Raw genomic sequence first — 3524 nt, 5'->3', positions numbered from 1 at the left:
AACACTCAGAAAATAAAATAGAGTTATAAGATGAGAAAAGAGGAAAAATAGAGGAATAAAAGTAAATTAAAAATACTGAAAATGATTGGCAAGATGATAGACTTAAACATACCATATAAATAATTAACATTAAGTCTAAATGGATTAAACACTCACATTGAAATGCAGATAGTTTTAGATTGAATTTAAAAACAACTCTTATTTATTTTTCTTTCTCTAAGAGGCACACTTTAAATGTAAAGACACAGCTACTAGAAAAATGTCTACCATGAAAACAAAACAGTAACCATAAGAGATATATTGTGGCCATTATTATCAGATGAAGTAATACAAAAGTATTACAGGAAATAAAGAGGGAAATTTCCTAATGATAAAAATTTAATGTATCCAGAGGTAAAAATAGTCTAAATAATAACAGCTTCAAACTACATGCAGCAACGACTAACAGATATTTAGATACTAAAGGCAGAAACAGATGAATCAATCATAAGTGAATATTTTTCCAGCCTTCTCACAAATAACAAATGTATAAATGTTAACAACCATACCAACTACCTTGACCTAATTGATATTTATTGAACATCCTAAAATTACAGAAAACACGTTCTTTTCCAAGTGCACATAAACATTAACCAAGATCATAAGCTAGAATATAAATACAGATAGGAGTTTATTTCAAGAACTAAAACAACAGAAAGATAAAATATCCCCAAATGTTCAGAAATTTTTTAAAAATATACACACATGGGGTACAGATCTCATGACTGTAATCACAGCACTTTGGGAGGCCAAGACAGGCAGATAACCTTGAGCTCAGGAGTTCAAGATGAGCCTGGACAACATGGTGAACACCTGTCTCTACAAAGAAAAACACAAATAATTAGTGGGGCATGGTGGCCCTTGCCTGTGGTCCTAGCTACTCAGGAGGATAAGGGTGGAGGATCACTTGAGCCCAGGAAGCAGAAGTTGCAGAAAGCCCAGATTATGCCACTGTACTCCAGCCTGGGTGACAGTATGAGACTCTATCTCAAACACACACACACACACACACACACACACACACACACGCACACATACACACACTTCTAAATGGCCAATGGATTCAAGAAATAAGTCATAAAAAATTCTATATTTTAAAGAAAATATTTTGAACTGAATGATAATGAAAACATCAAAATTTGTGAGACACAAGTAAAATAACACATAGATGGAATTCTATAACTTTAAATTATTACATGAAAATAAAAATATTTAATCTCAATTATATAAAGTTCTACCTTAAGAAGCCAGAAAAAGGAAAAACAAAGTTTAAGCACAAAGTTCTTGAAGTGAGAAAGCAATAATAATAATATATCATGATACTAATTATAATAACAATAACAGAAATGTATGAAACAGAAAAACCACAATAAATTAAATCAGTTCTTTTATGAGATCAATCAAATTGGTGAACTTTTAGATATACTGATCCGATCAAAGGAAAAATATGGTTACAGAGATACAAATTTGGCATTCTGATTTTTTTTTTTTTTCTTTTTTTTTTCGCCTTACCTGGTCTGGCACTAATGATTTAATTCAGAATTGCACTAATACTGTGTACATGGCAGGACTCAGATGTTTTCTTTCTTGCAGATCGGATTAAATTAGGCAAAGTATATTTCTAGTCTCAAAACTATCTGTTAAGGACCTGCCTGACCTATTCCACATAGTCTAGAGCTGGCAAGTCCTGTTATTTGTCAGGCCCTCAAAAGCCATGCGCATGAAGTTGAAACAGGAAATTTTCTCTGAGCCCTCTGTGGGATTCGCAAAGGTGGTGGCTCATTTCCTCAGACCGCAGATTTCAACCCGTCCGAGGGATGGGAACATGCGGTAAGTGGGTGCAGGGGCCAGGATGAGTGCCTCTGGGCATCAGCAAGAGCAGAACTCGGTGCAGCCCCACAGCACCCTCTAGGAGGTACCCGCAACTCCCGGAACCCCAGAGGGAGGTGTTTACCGTGTGCTCTTTTAGCTTTGACATCCGTAGACAGCTTAGGTGTTTAAAGGTTCAGTGTGACAGCCTTCTGTATCTTGAGCTCTTGTTCAGTGTCCAGGAAGAATCAGGTCACATGAGTAAACTGAAGGTGGTAATTGCAGGGGATTTTATTGCCAGTGAAAGTGACGCTCAGTGAGATGGGAGCTGGAAAAGGGATGAAGTGGGATGCTGGTCTTCCCCTAGAGTTCTGCCATTCCTGGCTGAACTCTTTTCTGAGGTGCCACCATGAAGCCATACCTCTGAAGTCAAGCTCGCTTTTTTCTCTCCTTCGCTGCCTCTCCATTCCTAGTGGGCCTGGGTTTTTACAGGTACAGATTAGGGGTGGGCATGTACCAATGCTAGGGTAGTTTTGGAAAAGGCAACATTCGAGCAGGAAAACAAGGATGTAAAATTCCCTTGAACTGCAGGTCCAGGCTGGAGGGTGGGGCCCTTGCCAAAGATCAGCCTCTTTTACTCAGTATTTTTCTGCCTCCTGTCCATATCAGAGTCAGGGGAACCTCAGTTCCCTGCTTGTTAAAGCACCTAAAGCCACTTGGCCCAGCACATTTCCTTCATATGAATTTTACTGTCACATTTGTTTCTTAAGTTTTCTCAAGTTTCCTGAGTCACTTATCCGACAATGACTTCTTTCTCGCGTGTGTTTGAATCACTTGGTGAATAAATAGGATATGAATGATGTAGATCAAAATACTAACTTTTCTTCCTCTTTACTAATAAAGTGCAAATTGAAGAAAATGTCTTGGGTACTTAGTGAAATTGATATATGTGAACATATTAACTTTCTCTAAAACAGACATAACTCATTTACTGGTAAACTATAGACTTATGTAATGTAACATTTGAGACACAAAGAGAAATATCTCTTTGGAGAATGAGAACAAGAAGAAGGAAGAGGTGAATATCAGAATCTTACTTTATTTTCAGGTACCTATCATAGAAAAAAAAAAAAAAAAAAAAAAAAAACCTGGTGTAGGAAGCAGCTGTTCCCTAAGACTGTAGAAATCTGAAAGCTTTGTCACACTTCAGAATCTTTCCTTGTTTTAGCAGAAAATTAAGATATACTGTTTTTACACCCCAAATCTGTGTAGCATATTATACAATTTGCTCTATATTTTTAGAAGAAAAAAGATGCCCAGAGATTTCTGCTTTTACTGAGGAATTTGTAAGCTGAATACTTCCAGGGAGTTTTGTTGCTTTACAACACAGCACAGACCCTATGGATTCCTGAAATTGTGGTCTTGGCTTAGCTCCATAGTAAAAGTCAAAAAGGGTGGTTCAGGTAATTCAATAAGTAGAGATGAATTCAGAGGTTTAAGTGTGGGTAATAAATTTACTGAAATAACATTCCCTTAGGTTTATAATTTACAACAAATACTATTCCTTTATAAGTAGACGTATCCAAGTAATGGAGCAAATTAATAAGTATTGTATTATATTAGTATATATGCATGTAATGTCCTTCCAAGCACATGGCTTTTTTTTTTTTTTTTTT

The sequence above is a fragment of the Rhinopithecus roxellana genome, chromosome 2, assembly GCF_007565055.1.
Source record: "Rhinopithecus roxellana isolate Shanxi Qingling chromosome 2, ASM756505v1, whole genome shotgun sequence".
Classification (NCBI taxonomy): domain Eukaryota; kingdom Metazoa; phylum Chordata; class Mammalia; order Primates; family Cercopithecidae; genus Rhinopithecus; species Rhinopithecus roxellana.
This window is presented reverse-complemented; position numbering follows the sequence as displayed.